General features: G+C 35.2%; 1 long non-coding RNA gene across 1 annotated transcript in view; it reads left to right on the top strand.

Annotated features, from left to right (window-relative positions):
- LOC124417856 overlaps positions 1-13757 on the top strand; it is a 54115-nt gene extending 40358 nt beyond the window's left edge. The window contains exons 2-3 of the long non-coding RNA XR_006938912.1: positions 8785-9064; positions 12167-13757. This is a non-coding gene — a long non-coding RNA (uncharacterized LOC124417856). The remainder of the gene's footprint in view (positions 1-8784; positions 9065-12166) is intronic.
- The last annotated feature ends 2697 nt before the right edge of the window (positions 13758-16454 follow it).

Below are 16454 nucleotides of genomic sequence, written 5' to 3'. Positions count from 1 at the left end.
TGTCTATTTGGATTTAAAAATGGAGTGCTGGACTCGTGAAGGAGTTGTAGGTGTCAAATATATTACAAAACATAAAAAAAAAGAAATACCCCAAGAATAATCTAGACCTCTGGAGATCACCAACCCCCTCTGCTATAGAAGATGTTCTACAGTAGGTAGCAAAGGAAAGCATCCAGGCAGGTTTTAAATATCTCCGTAGAAGGATACTCCACAAACTCTCTGGGCAGCCTGTTTCAGTGCTCTGTCACCCCATAGTAAAAAAATTCTTTCTCACGTTCATATGGAACTTGCTGTGTTCCAGTGTGTGTTGCATTTTTATATCTTCCATTAACGTTGAATACAATCTCTCAACCAGTTTTCTACTACTTTTACAGCAGAATTACGTACAAAATGTGCTAATAGTTTCACAAATAATCTTGTCCATAAAACTTTAGTATGAGACATGTAAATAAACAATCACTAAAAATATGTCTTAATTCTAAGCTGTCACAAAGATAGGCAAATGGTCATATCAGCTTCAATAGCTACATTTTTGTAGGTCATAATATCCAAGCTTTAGAATAATCTCCACTTTCACAAACTGACAGTATCTTTGATTTTTCCAGAGAGAACACAAAGAAACATATTAGCAAATCTAACAAAATCATTATTATGCACTCACTTACTGAGAAATGTTTTAAAATCATTAACTAGTTCTCTACAATTAATATCTTAGGTGACAATTACACTCATGTTGTACTGAAGGACTGTATAAGTTAAATCCCTGCAAATAGAACGATGGCAAATATTTTGTCATGCCAGCTGTTTTAATGTAACATGGCAATTTAGTAAAGAACATTCCAAATAAGATATTGGTTCAGGCTGGACTTTAGGAAATATTTCTTCTCTGAAAGGGTGGTCAGGCACTGGAATGGGCTGCCCAGGGAGGTGGTGGAGTCACGTTCAAGGAATGTTTGGACGCTGTGTTGAGGGACATGGCTTAGTGAGAACTATTGGTGATGCGTGGATGGTTGGACTGGGTGATTCTGTGGGTCTTTTCCAACCTTGGTGATTCTATGATTCTATGATTCTATGATAATATAAACAAAAGAAAATTAAAATGCATTTTAAAGCTACTTCTGCCTTCTCCCAAACATTGTCTAATTTTTTCTAGATTAAATAGTCCTCTTTGAAAGAAGTAAAATACCTGTGTTTCTACTGAGATGTCAGCTTTTTCATTTGCTTTATGCCAGCTATATAGCTTGACTATCGTAGACTGAGGTCAGCTAGTTAATAATGATTGTGTACTTTGGATGATATTAAAATTTTGGAAGAAAATCTAGTCCCATAATAATAATAATAATAATAATAATAATAATAATAATAATAATAATAAAATTCAACTAGAAACAAAAAAGAAAGACCACAGGATCACACAATGACAGAATGGTTGAGGTTGGATGCGACCAGAGGAAGCTATCTTTCCAAACACTGCTCAATTACGGACATATAGCATGTTCAGGTTGCCCAGCTTTCAGAGATCTCCAAGGAAGGAAATGCTGCAACTTCTCTGGGCAATTTGTTCCAGTGCACAGTCAACCACATGGTAAAAAAGTGCATCCTGATGCTTAGGTGGAATGTTTTGTGTCCAGTTTGTGCCCGTTGCCTCTTGTACTGGCACTGGACATCACTGAAAGGAGCCTGGCTCAGCTTATTTTGCACCCACCTTTCAGATATAAATTTATAATGTTCATGCTGAGCCTTCTCCTCTCTATGCTAAGCAGTGGCAACTGTCTCAGCCTTTCACAGAATCACAGAATCAGGTGCTTCAGTCCCTTAATAATTTTATCAACCCTTTGCTGGACTCTTCCCTATATGTCCAAGTCTCTCTTGTAGCAAGGAGCCCTGAACTGGACACAGTAATCCAGGTGAAGCCTCACCACTCTAGAAGGATTGCATCCCTCAACTTGCTAGCAATATCTTGCTGAATGCAGCCCAGGATAACATTAGCTTTCTTTACTTTTCTAAGTACTAAACTTCAGTTACTAGGGAAAACAGTCTCAGGGTCTTCCTGAGATACAGGACAGCCAGGGGTTTGGGCCCAGACGGCATGGGTTCATGAAAAGCAGGTCCTGCCTGACCAATGTGATCTCCTTCTATGATCTAGTGACCCATCTGTTGAATGAGGGAAATGCTGTTGACATAGTCTACCTAGACTTCAGCAGAGCCTTTTCTTGCCTCAGACTCTTCTCACACTGATATTGTTCAAATGCTTAATAATAATTCATCTTATTGTTTGTATCACAATTCTTTTAATAACAAATCTTGTCTGGTTTATAATTGCCTAGTGCCCTTTTCTCCTCATTTTCCTACAGATAGATATTGTCTGCCTTTCTCCAGTCTTAAGTACATATCTTAGTGGCTTCTGAAGTCAGCTTAGATAACTCAATACAACATTTAGAATTTTTTTCTAAAACACTGAAATTTCTTCATGATGAAATAACCAGACTTATCTACTTGCTGATGAGTCTTGCATTTTTGCTAGCATATGTATATCTTGAAGGTACCATTTTCAAGTACGTTTACTTAGTCTAGAAAGGTTTTGCTACAGTACAACTGTGGTGATATTGCCCTTAATTTCTCTCAGTTGTACTTTTGAGTTAGTAGCATTTATCCGTTTCTGAGATATTTCAGTTCCTGTCTTCCTGAATTTTCTTCTAGAAACCTCTGTTGTACCTTCACCAGTTTTACTTTTATGCTTAACAAGAACATTTCATTCCTCTTTATATTTATTCTCTGAACTTGATAATTACTGCTGAGCTTTTCCCAGCTTAATATCTATGATCACTAAGGCGAAAAGAAAATGAACATTAAAATGTCTTCCTTTTAAAAATGTTTCCTTTCTTGTAAAGCACACTCATCTTTTTAGTAGAATTAACTGCCTGCACATTTGAGTCTCACAGTACTTTTTTCCTTATTTATGGAGATTTGAGGGAAGGGGTATTGTTTTACTTCCCTGGTAGTGAACGTGCTATTTTTATATTCAAAAATCTTTTAAATAAGAAAGTAATTTTAATTAAGAAAACATTCTTGTAGTGTAGTCAATATATTTTTTTTGTTTGTTTTTGTCTAATTATGTTTTACCACAGCAGCTATACTTCATGCACACAAACTTCCTCTTGTTCTCACCCTTCATGTCCTCATCTCTCATTAGCTGTCAGTAATCTCACTCTGAAGGATATTGTTTTCATGGGATTAAAGATCTTCTCTTTGTACTAAAGTTAGGGAGTATGATTCAGAAAATCACATTCAAGCATTTACTTCAGAGAAAGAATAAATTTTCTAGAAATGAATAACAAGCCATTTTTTTTTTCCTTCACTGATATGCCTGCCTATTCCTGACTGAAATGGATGAAAAAAGAAAGCTACTTCAACACCTTGGACACTGAATGCTATTTTATGTTATAACAACAATTTTACCACCCAACAGTAAAATCCAAAGAGAAGATTTACAGAGGAGCAAATGCCGAGGATACTTTAAACTTCAGGTGACAGTGCAGAATTCATGAGCTCTAGTGTCTTCTGCTCTCTCTCTCCCAGCTGTCGCAAGCTGAGGGTGGGATTGGAAATGTGTAAAACAAGTCACATGGGAAAAGAAGGGAAAATTAAAAGTCTTATAAATGTCTTAGAAAGATAAATGTTAACAATTCTGCATTTCAGTATTGTTTCCATACAGATTTATGGCTTGCCAAAAAAATCAATGTCAAATGACATCCAAAGTAAAATAAAAAATGTGAACTTATGCTAGAAAATTGCAGTAGACAGAAAACTGATGAAGTGACATTTTGACATAGGTTAAAATAAAAGTTGTTCAGATAAAAAAAAAAAATCCATTATCCTTCAAGGATTATATTCAAAATATTTCATCAAGTTGTCTTGAATGGTATTGACATCCTATCTTTTTCTTTTGAAGTATAGTGTAGTTTATTTCTTCATAGGGTATGTCTATTTTCTTACAATATTTAGAGTCTTTGTATGAGTTTTATTTCATTTAAAAAGTAACAATGTAAAATTCATTCATGTTAAATGAACCTAAAATGACTTTGTGTGAAAATCTGTGTTGAATGAAACCTGTCAGCATTACCATAGTATCCTACAAAAGACATAGAATGAAGCTGAAGACAAACAAACAAACAAACAAAAAACACCTTTTCTGAAGAAGCTACTAGCAGTACAAATATGCATACTTCATGTAAACACTGAATTAGATAGGGAGACTTGTTAATCAATATTAATGAACTGTCCTTGACCTCTGCCAAAAATTAATCTATAAAAGCAGCAAGTTATTTTACATCTACATGAGTAACAAATACGAACTAGGTATTATTTTTAATGATATTAGATATCAATGCATATAAATTAAAATGTATCATTAATCAATTGGGTGGTTTCTTTGTTTCATTGTCTTGAACGATGTCTGTCATTCCTTAATACCTTCTGTTAGTATATTCCACTCATTTCCATCATTAAATATTCTATATATCCTGTGTTAAAAAGTAGTTAAAAGTTTAAAAATATAATTCAGCTTTATAGAATGCAACATCACCTGCAAAACAAAAGCCAAAGTCCTTCAGTTGTAGCAAAAAAATCTGAAATAAAGAACTATACAATGAATAGGAATGGGAATCCAAAGAGAAAGCAGAGGGAAAGAATGCTCCCATAAATTTACAGTGGGAGCAGGCCTGAAAGGGCATGTGATGCACAAGTTTGGAATGATAAACTGGAGAAGTAAGAACCAAGAGAAGGTGAATAACTAGAGTAAGGCTGCTTGAGAAAAGATCATGGTCAAACTCAACAAAGGTTTCTGAAAAATAAAGGAAGACAGGGAATGACTAGTGACCATGGGACTTGGCGAGGAAAAGATGTTTTTCATCTAAAGTAAAACATGGTTAAGATAGCTGGAACGACTGCTGTTTTGTACAGTGGAGCAAATTATACTCCTTCCTTCAGAGCAAGATGTCAAGCAGTAGATTCACAGCTTCCAATTGTGCTTAGAATATATACGTTATGGCAAAACAGGACAACATGAATGGAAGATATATCCCTAAATGTGCCTTGGAAAGAAAAAGGTCAGCTATACTGAAATTGCTTCTGAAATAAATGTGTTTCTAAATCATAACCAGCAGTAACATCAGAAAGAAGAGAATGGGGGCAAGCATTAGGAACTACTGAATCTGGTAGCATAATAGAGACAAGGCTGGGCTGCCATAGCTTCATGACATTCATGAGCTCACACAGGGATACAAACACACAGCTAATGCTCTCAGGGACCTTAGTCTATCCTTTCACTGGCCCCTGGATCTCTGGGTCTCTCATTTGCCTCACACACACTCTTTATTGGGTATCCATGGTAAGACTCTGGTAGCAGTGGGTCTGCAGGGGCATTATCTATGAGAAGAAACCAGGGCCGCTCTATGCCAGACACAGTCACTTTCAGCTCCAGCATGCCCCCTTGCTGACCAAAGCTGAGCCAAGGAACAAAACTGGTGGCACCTCTGTCATAACTTATTTAAGAAAGAATGAAAAATGTCACATTGCAGCTGTGAGAGAGAGGAGTGAGAAAAATTGTGAGGGAAACAAACCTGCAGGCTCCAAGGTCAATGAAGAAGGATGGGGAGGAGGTGAATCAGGCCCCAGATCCAAGACTTCTCCCTCAGCCTGTGGAAAAGACCAAACTGGAGTAGACAGATATGCCCTGAAGGAAGCTGCAGCCCACTGAGAGGAGCCCAGATAGGATAAGGCTCCTGCTATTAACTGCAGCCTGTGAGGGACCTGTGCTGGAATAGTAAATTCCTGAAGGACTGCAGGACCGCACCCTGTGGAAAAGATCTATGTTCAAGAAGTTACAGCTACACCCACATAAACAGTCTCCTGTAACTCATAGCCTGACTCCATATGCTGACTCATGCAATCTTACACAGATATGCAATCCATTGTACAGGAAAATCTTCAGCAGTGAGCCTCATATCTTTAAGGCAGGGTGTATGAATCCTTCCTTGTTTTTTGGCTCAAACCTTGCTTTCTGAGGCATTTCTTGCAATAAGACTCTGACTTAGATGAGAGGTGGCTGTTGTGGTGTGGCAATCAACATCACTGAGTGGACAATTTTACATTTGAAAGCATTTCTTTGGAGCTGTTTCCTTCCAGAAGAGAGTGCTCAGGAGTGGTTACTGGTGGAAGATCTGGCCTGTGACTAAATAGCCCCAGCTTGGTGTGGAAAACTGTGAAAAACAGGATGCAGATGGACATCCCTGCTCCCTATTATCTGCTGGCAAGTCCTGGAAGATGGTAACAAAACAGTTTCTTCTGAGATCCCAGAGCCAGTAGCTGCCACTCCAAGGAGAGCTGACTCAACCACTTTGGATTTGAGCTGTCACTCAAAAGAGAGCTGACTTGACCACTTTGGACTTATAAATAAGTTTGTACTGCCATTGCAGTCGTTGTCGTCATCGCCGTGGACCCGTTGTCAACAGAACAACAACGTCTGACGACCCACCACTACTGAACATCAATCACTGAACTACGAACCACGTTGGACCATGGTGGTGAATATCTCCCTCTTGCTTCCTATAAGGACTCCTTGCTTCTATTTCCTATCTTTTCTATCACCCTTCTCCTCTTCCCCATCTCCCTGAAGACTAGGATTTGTAATAAACTGGTCAGACCAACATTTGAACCATTGTTTCTTAATCTCACGCCGGGTATACATATATCAAAGAACCTCCTCTCCCTTCTATAAATTGGAGCGAGACATAAGGTGATATGAGGAGCCTTCGAGGTGCCCTTGATGACTTCTGCTTTGGCCTGTCCCCAAGGTCCCTGGGGCTGAAGCTCACCTGTAACAGACTAGTGAGTGGAGTAGACACATATCTGCTAAGCATATTAGGCTGTTCACATCTACCTTAGGGTCTCTATGCTCCTTTCTGTTAACGTGACTTTAATCAAATAGCCTAACAGTATATGTAATTAGATACCATGAAAAAAATATATATATATTTTCTGAATATGTTGATATAACAAGTATATCTGAGCTAGAGATGGAAGGATAACACAATCATCTCAATTTTATTTTTATATTTATTTGTTTGTTTAGTGGTTGTTTTTGTTTGTTTTAAAAAGTCTAGGTAGCAAACATGGAAAGGGAGAGAGAAATGGATTCTCTTCAGCTTGAAATGGAGCAAGATTTTTTTCTTTTCAGGGAAACAAGAAAACCAAAATAATCAATTTCTGGCCATCATGAAGCATTTCTGTGGAAAAAAAAATGTTTAATGCAAAGCAAATTATTTTGTTTCACTGTCATATCAAATAACTCTTTCAGCCTTTATTTTAATTCATGTGACTTTTTAAATGCAAATGTAAATTCTTTCCAATGGTGCATTAAATAAGAGAAAACACCTTAGCTCCATAAATATTTTCTCATTTTCCATTGGAATAAAAGGAGCACGAAGTATAATGCACAGTAGTTTTAATACACTATATGTATATGCACATATACGCTTCCATATGTTTTTTTAGGAAAAGTCAAGGTTGAAGATACAGGTTTTCATGATCAGAGTCTATATGCATTCTCCTGATGTTGGACAACAAAGTCAGTTCCAGTTTAATGGCTCATTAAGCAACTGCCTCAGACTATGAATCAAAGCTAAGAAAAGTGATGTTCATGGAAGCATCCAGAATCAAAATTTATCAAGCATGTCCTTCTGGAAGGAAATATAACTATTTTTCAGCATTTGCCTATGTCTTTCCATTTCCCTCATCAGTGCTATCACGCTACATTTTTTATTTCAAGGCTGGAGAAAACAGCAACTGGATAAAAGTATGTGTACTCAGAATAAAGGAAAAGACGTATTACCATCTGACTTCTAACATCTGATGCCTTTACTTTTACCAGTTTACAAAGTAACAGGAAAAATTGTGTCCCAAAGAACTACTGGTTCTTTACAACAGGTCTCCAGCTCCTAGACTAACAGTTTTGATCATATTCAGTCCAGATGGTCTCAGGAGTTTATCTGTAGATAAATAAAACAGAGATTTTGCAAATCTCTATTGAGAACATTGAGAATCTATATTCCATTTATGGTAGATTTGTGTAAGAATTTCTGCTATCTAAGGAAATCCATACATCAAAATTATGTATATCCCTTTTCTCTGATTAGAAAAAAAAATATCAAATATTTTTTCCAACCTTCCTTTTGCAGACACTTTCACATCATTAAAAAAAAAAAAAAAAGAAATCAAGATACAATATAAAAACAATAAAGAAACAGGAACAGATCATTGAAATCAAGAGAAATTAAATCTGTATTAATGTTGGTTGCATGTACATTCTGAAATACAAAGTTTCTGTTCCAAAGAGCATTTCAATTTAGTATATTTTCTTAATGTATGGTATTTGCCCAAAATATTTGTGAGACATGCTACCACTGCATTAACATGAATGATTTTACAAATAGAAAAACTGAAAAATTATACTTTTTCAAAATCAAAATGAAAGTTATAAATGATTCCTTCAAGAATATTCCTATATTTTTGATATTTTTAATGTTAATGCTTGCTCATGAGGTGTTTTGACATCATCTAATTTAATGGCAAAATTGTTCCATCTAAGAATTTCTGCTGCTCCGAAAGTAGTGCCTCCCATTTCATTATGAGGGGCTGTGAAGTCAGAGGTGGATGCTGGTCATATGGCAGTAGAGGCTGAACCTTCCCACTAATATTCTTCTACATTTTTTTGCTGTATGGCAGATGGCAGCAGAGGGACAATCTGACCAAATAGTGTCTGACATGAAAATGTGAATGAAGCAAAGTGTATGGGAACTGTTGAATCAAGGCCGGAACATCTGATTGACCACCTGATGTGAGCGCTGAGTCAGCCACAGGGGCACAGGTGAATGCAATTTCACCTGAGTGACCAGAGCCAGGCTCCACCCCTCCTAGACCCCATTTAAGGGCTGACTCCCAAGAAGGAAGGTTCTCTATCTGAAGATCACTCCTCTTGGAGTGCTTCTGCAAGCCTGGGATACAGGTAAGCTCTTTATTTCATTGTTCCTTTGTAATATGATAATTTTTATGAATGTGGTATTGTTCAGTGCTGCCATAATGAATAACTAATGGGGGTGACTATTATGAAAAATAGTGTTTCATGGCTGAGAATTTGCTATATCAGTGTTATTGTGCTCACTGCATTGTCATTTCAATGGAAATAAATAGGAGGTGCTACTTTCAAAGTAAACTATGTTTATGAGATTTTTTTCAATAAAAATAGCATTCCTAGCATTATATATGTTTTTTATTTTTAATAAATATTTGTCTTATTTTTATGAAATAGCTTACAGTTAAGTATGAGTTAATTTCTCTCTAAAAAGTAATGTTTTTGATAAATTTGAGAGGTATGCAAAATGCTATGCTCAAAATCCCTGATGCTTAATGAAATAGTAAAAATGTATTTTTCTTGTTTATTATTTATAATATTGTTCTGTACATTGTAGGAAGTTATTTAGTTTAATAAACATGTTTTTGTTAGTGGATTAATAATGAACAAGAAATAGTTTGTTATAAAACAAATATGGTTTTTAAGATATGTACTTCCTAACTTACAGCATTTCAACTTCACTTTCCCCAGAGGATTCCACTGTTTTAGAATTGTCTTAAAATAATCTAAATATTATAAGAATTCATATTATGTAAATACGACCTGCAATCATCATAGCCTTATATCCAGAAGTCTTAAAACAGCTTTATAAACCACCTTACTATTTCTTAAAAAATCACTCTTTGCCTCTAAAAAATGTATAATGAGTATTCATAGACTTCCCATAAATTCCATATCAAATAAAAGTGATTTAAAAGTGAACATCTTGTTAGCTATAGCCAACTGCGTTGAATTATCATCAAGGATTCCTAAATGTAATCCTTAAAAAAAGAAAAAAAGTCTTCCAGTTGCCCACATTACAGAAACAAGAATTCAGTTATCTGAAGCTCAGCATCCTTAAGAATCTTACATTAATTTGTGCACATAAAACCTTAATCTGAAATAACTGGCTTTATTGGAGTACAATAAATTTGACCAATCATGTAAGAACTAGAACTTGTTTAATAAAGCTATGATGATAGGCATCCTTGAGGAAAGTCCAGTGTGTTGACTTAACAATTGTAAATAGAGAGAAATATAACTAAATGAACACCTTCCTTTCTTCTGTTTGTTAACATAAGCAAATATAACAGAAGAAGACTGTGAAATTCAAGCTTGCACAGATAATTAGCAAAAATAAAGGCATTCCTTAGCAACCTCTCAAATCTTACTTAAGCTTAGCTCTGAGATTTACTCCACTCTCTGAACAGCGGTGATTTCCTTTACAAGCATAAATATGAGTTTGAGTTAATGAAAAAAAAGTAATGAGTGTTTTCTTGCAATCTAAATTAAATATGTGGAATAACTTTGGTTCTCTTTAAGAGTTATTCTTTTGGTCTGTTATAATACATAGTTTGATTCAACTTAATGGTGAAAATCATGTTTTCAGAAACTTCAGAAAGTTACAAAAAAAATGGAGAAGGGAAACCTAAAATAGTTTTCTGAAGAACATTTGGCAAATTTTTGTATGCCTTTAAATGGTCAGTTTATGCATAGCTCTCCTTTTGTCTTGTCTGGTACCGGCATTTCTAGGACTACCAAAAAAGACAACAGTTCAAAACTGTGCATCAGGGGTTTCAAAGTTGCTACTTAAAGTTTAAGCAATTAATTTCCAGATATATGTCTGTCCTTAAAGCCTTTTTCCTTCAATTCTTTGCATTTCACTTATTTGTTTTTATCTATTTGCTTCTTTGATTTGCTTTTCTGTAGTCAGATATATAAATTTAAGTTAGAAAGGATGATTTATAGCTGTCTCATTAGTTTCATTCCCCATAGCATTGTTCATAGTGATGACACCTTTTGCTGGCTATATAGGTCTTTAAAACTTTATTTTGTATGTCATTTTTAGTAGCCTTTTATTCCTTTACAGTGTGAATTCACAGTAGCTGTATTTTAGATTCCTGTTAAAGTATTTTTTGTCCAAGAGTAATACCTACATAAAGGGCACGACTGAATTATTATGACAATCTCCTTTATGAGAAGGATAAAGAAAATGAATGAACTTGTAATTAGATTACTATTATGTCCTGTATCTTACATATTTTTCTCAAAGATTCTTAGTTTCAAATGGCTTTAGCAACTTGATTTCCATAAAGTCAGTTGGAGTCATGTGGTTTACATACCACACAGCACCATGTAATGCCAGGGAAACAATTATGGACAGTGTAATTGCATAATAAAACTCATATAATTTCTAGTAGATAACTCAGATATATTATTTGCACACATTAATGTTTATTTAAAATCTTCATTTTGGAACATCTGGGCAAGTGTGGACGCTTTTTTAGTTGTTGGAAGAGTAGTGGTTACAGAAGTCCAATGAAACTACAATAGACATGTACTCCATAATGGCTATGTTCTGGGTTTTGTTTTTTAATAAATGATGATAATATTGCTCTCTGTGAGATTATAATCCTGTTCCCCAAACTATGAAGCAAAAGGATGAACATTCTAGTTCAAGACTGGAACTACAGTATTGTTTTGTTAAACTGTGCAATAAGTCATTATAGGTATCATGTGTCTAGCATCATTGTTACTGGTTTTGTATGCTTTTAAACTCTTTAGATATTCTAGTGGAAATAGTCATTTATGAAATACAGAGAGATTAAATTGGAATTGGAGAAGTCATAGATGAAACCAATGAGTATTTAGCAAATATATTCGCATTGCTTTGAAAAAACAAAAAACCCAAACAACTACAACAAAAACAAGAAAAAACACACATGAATAATAATGCAGATTTTCAGACTGCATACAGCTGAATGACTTTGGTCACTGTGCCTTTAGGCACTCAATGAAGTAAAATTCATAAAGATGATGCTGTCTTAGGGCTGATTTGCAAGCATCTATGACTTTCATTACTTATGATTATATGCATCTACTTAGATATGTAACTTTACCCATGTAGTAATATTCAGGGTCAGTTGCAATATCTTGTTGATTTTGCTTTCATAATCCTGATAGTACCAACTAAGCACTAATTCTTCTTTTTGCCAGTGTAAAGGAAGATGACTATTTGTGGAATGCAGCCACTAGTTGAATGCTGTCCACTGGAGTGAAGGAGAGTCTCCTAGCTAACAATTGTCAGCAGGCTACAATTTACTCTCAGTCCAAGCCTTTTCCATTTCTTTGATTGTGACAAAACTGTAATTCCTGTCTCTGATAAAATCTTTATTGTTATATTCCATGGATGCTCTCACCTTACTCATTGGATTGGATTTGTCCAGTTTTTGACAATGAAATATCCCAGAAATTCCCAGTTTCTTCTACAGCTGCTTTCTTCTAACTGTTTAAGGAGGAATAGTAAAAGTCTGTTCCCAGCTGCAGTGAAATGTAAATAATAAATTTCCAGAGCATGGAATGAGTAATACAATCTATTGAAGAAACCTGGAAATAAAACCAAGGGAGAGGTTTCTCCTTCTACTTTCTGTTGTGGCTCTGTCCATTTCTGATTTCCAATTATCCCTGAAGTATGAATCTAATCCATACAGAGACTGTGATGATGAATTAAAATAGTTTGATTTTTTTTAACTAATACAAAAGTTAAAATACAGTATTCAAAATCACAGAAGTTTAAATGTTTTTGTTAGAACTGCTAGCAAATATTTCCTACAGTCTTCCAATTGCAACTGGAACTTAAGGGCACACTGCAGTCTTGAATTCTTCTTTTAAAGTAAATTCCCTCAAATAATCTTGATACTAAAACCATATATTTGATTTAATTCCAAATTTATTACCAAAATGTAGAAACATCCAAATGAGAAATATAAGATAGAGAAAAATTAGAAAATATTTTAATTTTTAAAATTTCTATTTTTAAATATATAATCCTTACCTTTTTAGTGTTTGATCAAGATTATGTTGTACATTATAATATGTAAAAGCTAAAAGGTTCTTAGAAAACGAAGATAAAAGAAACATTTACTGTGCTTGTCTGCAGGTTAAAGCATCTTATTCCCATTTTCACATGGATATACTCAGTCTGTATTTTATTACTAGGTTATATTCAAAGTGGTTTAATTAGTGTATCTCTGCTCTTTTTTACAGGCTCTACCTTATTTTCTTCTTTGTAGGTCATTACTGTTTTACACACCTATTAATTTAAGATTTCAAAATATAATTTTGTTCATGTTCAAAACTTCACATTGTATAAGATTACAATACTGTTTTGACTTTGACAGTTCCTTAAATCAAATTGCATGGAAAAAATGCCTCTTCAATATTTCTAGGATATGATGTGGATTCAAAAAATTATAGTCCTCTATAGTCTTTTACAGGACTTTTTATTGAAAAATTATTTCCTTACTACAAGGGTGTATATTAACTACCAGTCCTCCCTGTGCCAGTAAACTTTTAAGTATTTATTTTCAGCATTGTGACATTCATATGTATTGCAATCTAGAAAGATTCAACTACTGTATGGGATCTGTTGAGTCATGGCCTGAACCACTGATTGATCACCTGAGGCAAGGACTGGGTCAGCTGTGGGAGCACAGGAAGGCAGTTCACCTGTGTGACTGGAAGGGGTGGAGCCAGGCTAGATCCCATTTAAGGGCTAACTACCACTGAGGAAGAATCTCTTTCTGGAAATCCCCCTCTTTTTGGAGTTTTCTGTCGTGAGCCTAGCTCTCTGGGTATGGGTAAGCATTTCTTCCTTGATTGTTTCTTTTCCATCATGGTAGTCTTTTCAACTATAACAACTGTAAAGTACCATCCAAACTGCGCTACTCTTCCAAGTGTACAACTATGAAAAACTCTTTGGTGTAAAAGCAAATGAAGGAGATGATGTATCTTATATATATTTCCTTTGACATTTGGATCTAGGCAAAAGCAAGTGGTGTTTTTTTCAACTATTTTATCCTTGTTGTCTTTCACAGAAAACTCACTGTAAGAATGAAGATGAATCTGCAAGTCTCCCAAATTGATTTATTTTTAATTATGACATTCACTAGCCACTATGACCTGGCTCCCTAGCTACTATTTTAGCTTCCTTCCATTTTTTTCTCCACTACCAGCTTACTACTCAAAGCGTGCTTCAAAGTAGGGTTAAACTACTGCTGTGGAAATGTATTTTTTGCTTCAGCAAGCACAAAATGTTGCAGTTTTTCATACAAGTTACTGCAGATAAGTAACAGATGTGCTTTCCACCTTCATCTGGATACAAGAAGAAACTGGTAGTATCATGGTTCAGTATTTAGGAAGGAAGTAGCAGAGTTTTGCCTTTTACCTCACTGTATAATTATGAGGTAACTAATCCTTTGCCATCCCTGAAAGGTTGATAAGTATTATCCCTCTCTTACTGATGAGACAGTAAACACTGAAGTCTAAATTCTATTGACGTCAGCAGAGTGTTATTAAGGACTTTGTAGAAAATCATGGAGTTAAAGAGTCTCTAGTTCCTAATTCTGTAGCCAGTCCAATGACCTAAACTGTCTAATTAACAAACACATTTTAGTACTTTTCTTACAGAGTCACAGATCATCCCCAAATATGTTACCTACAGAAGGATACCATTTATCAACTGCATTTAATGTTCTCTAGAAAGCTACAGAGACATGAAATGCAGAATACTTTCTTCACTTACAGCGATATTTTCCAGTTTGTTCCTTTTTTACCTTTGAGAGAAAAAGCAACACAGCCATAAGTCCATTCATTATTTAGGAAAAGTGAGAAACTATTTAATCTTTCTGATTAATCCTTTTGAGGGTTTATTACTCAAGTACTTGTATGCTATGCAGCATCTGCCTATGATAAATGTAATACATGCAATTTGGCAAGGAGTAAATGCAGGGAAATAATAGGATTCTTAGTATTTTAGCATGTTATTCAAAATTAAGCAATGCAAGCTGAATGCCAGCTGCTAAACATACCATAAAAGCAAACAAGACAATGATATATATATAGGGATAGAGTAGTGTGGATTGGTCTACATTCAGTTCAACACACTGAATTTCAATGGATCATTATAACAACTCTTAAAATCTAAAAGAGGGGTAAGGGGGAACATGCTATCCTCTTCTTTATCATGCTCTTTCAAAAAACTACTATTCATGGACTACTGAGAAGAGATGGCATGGACAGTCAACATCAAGTCAGTTCTTAAGATGCCTAAGAACTGTTTGAAGAAGAATTCTTCTGTGGTCACACAAACTGCTTACTGATCACTGTCCCTGTCTTAGAATTATTGTGGAGGATCCTATTTGGCAGAGATCAAAAGAATGCCAAGGACCATCCCGAGTATTTTTTTTTACATCAGCTGTAGTCTATAACCTAGCAACATTCCCTTGAACTTTAGCCTACTTGATTAAACAAGACTTTGTTTTACCTGCTTTCCTAATCTTAACCTGATAAGTAAATATAAGTTGAGACATGATGACTTGGATAAAAGATTTTACAGCAGTAGATCTACAGAGATTTGCAGACTAGCTCTACATCTCTGCATGTGTGTTTAGAATCAAACTAGCCAAAATGTTATGAACATTAAACAAATTTGTAATTACTCAGGTGACTACTCAGCTTTTGGGTGCTGTCATCTTATGATTATTGACCATTATAGCTGAGATTTTCCAGTTGTCCCCAGTGACTACAAAGAAGGTATCTATGCATGTTAATTAAAAGATTACCAATATATAGGTAGATGTGAATAGCACAGTGCCTTGGACAGTAGAAGGTGTTGCTATTCTTCCTTTCCCAGTACTTAAAGTTGATTTGTGTGTGTGGTGGTGCTCAAGCCTTGTCACAGAATCTACTTCAAAGAAAATGTTGTAGCAAGATATTTACAGATTAAGTACAATTTATCTGTCCAGTTTATAAAGCTACTTAGACATGCCTTTCAGCAGTGTGATTCTATAAGTATTCTCTGTTTTAGCCAGTAATAACATTACCTTTCCTTAGTTTGTCTCATATACATAAGTACTTGTATTATGGATTCTGTTTTGCCCACACATTTTCATAATCAGATTTCATATGTCTTCAGAACTATTTTTGAGTATTTCACAATTTGGAGACTTTGATTTGTTATGATCACATCTGTGTGTATTTTGTAGGGGAATTCTGGGGAAAGTTAGTCCATTAAATCACAAAGCAGGAGAAAAACTACATGGCAGACTATGAGCAGTCAGCAGACTATATTCCAGTTCCATTTTCAGATGCAGTTTTACTGTAACTACTTGCTGTTAACTGAGTATTTCTTACAACCTAGGCACACAATTGACTTACTGATACTTCAGGCATTACCAGATATGAACATAGTTATAGTGATGTGTGTGAACACAATTCCTTCATA

This window comes from Gallus gallus, chromosome 3, assembly GCF_016699485.2.
Source record: "Gallus gallus isolate bGalGal1 chromosome 3, bGalGal1.mat.broiler.GRCg7b, whole genome shotgun sequence".
Classification (NCBI taxonomy): domain Eukaryota; kingdom Metazoa; phylum Chordata; class Aves; order Galliformes; family Phasianidae; genus Gallus; species Gallus gallus.
This window is presented reverse-complemented; position numbering and strand designations above follow the sequence as displayed.